Genomic DNA, 1311 nt, shown 5'->3' with positions numbered 1-1311 from the left:
CTGGCAGGGCGGGTCTGTGCTGTCACGGGGTCTGGGGGGCGGGCGCCAGCATGTGTGAGAGAGCGGGGTGGGGAAGGGCGTGTGGCTGGGACCCGTGGGGCTGGCGGGGTGCCTGAGGCGGCATGTGTCTGTGGGCAGGCGGGAGGACCCCGCCTGGGTGTGCGTCTAGCTGAGGAGAGGGAGCTGGCTGGGGCTGAGTGGGCGTTTCTTTGGAGGCGTGTGTGTGTGAAGAGAGGCTGAATTTTCATATTCCAGCCCTGCCAGTCGGAACACAGAATTAAAGACAAAGCGCTAGAGCCCTTCCCTGCAGGATCTAGCTAACTCCTACTGACTTCAGGGGAAGCTATTCATATCCTACTGTCCGGGAGAATGAGGCCCTGACGCAGTCAGAATTTACTATATTGTCGTCTGAATGCCCCACTGGACACACTGGGACTTCTTTATTTTTCTTGTCACAGTTGTAATGCTCTACCCTAGAGTTTCCAAACTGTAGTCCACAGCACTGCTGGCGGTGGCCATCAGATCATATGCTGGAGAGCTGAATGGTTATATAGTGCAACATGCTACTCCTTATTTCTAGCTTCTAAATCCCAGTAAAAGCCAAAACTATATTAAAAATGTTCCTATCACCTTCTATAATCTAAGCAATGGCTGTAGGCAGGGCCAGATTTACAGTTTACGCACCCTAGGCACAGCATCTTCAGGACACACCCCTTCTCACCTACAATTGACCTTCCTGTTTTCAGTAAAAAATGAAACTTCTAACCGACTTTTAACTTTTAGGTGCCCCAGGCATGTGCCTACTATGCCTAATTGGAAATCTGGCCTTGGCTATAGGGAGTTGCAACAATGATGGTGAATGAGAAAGGAGATGATCTGTCGTTTAGACAAGTGGGCGTCAGTGTCTACGGACCAGCAAAGGATAATATTTTAATGAAACCCTTCCTCACTTTACAACGTTAAACAGTTATATATGATCCAGGCTTGTATGTCAAGGTATTGATGGCAACTTCCATTGTAACAAGCACCATTAATATTTTAAACTTTTGATTAGACAGAGAAAAAGAAAAATCAGTTACAAGGTTTGAAATGTAAAGTATTGAATAAAGCTTTCGTCTTTAACAATGTTCCTTATTCCCTTTCCTTTTAGCTGTACATAGTCTTTTATACAGAGAAAACTCTGACAGTCTTTTAAATGGTATTACCTATTATTTAGATGGTCCGAAACAGTTGTTGTTGGAGTCCAGTCCTGTTTTCTCTTACACCTCTCCCCACAAGAGAAAATGCAGCTTCTGATTTTAGCTGTCTTTC

The sequence above is a fragment of the Lepidochelys olivacea genome (genome assembly GCF_965140295.1).
Source record: "Lepidochelys olivacea isolate rLepOli2 genome assembly, chromosome: 4".
In the NCBI taxonomy this organism is placed as follows: domain Eukaryota; kingdom Metazoa; phylum Chordata; order Testudines; family Cheloniidae; genus Lepidochelys; species Lepidochelys olivacea.
This window is presented reverse-complemented; position numbering follows the sequence as displayed.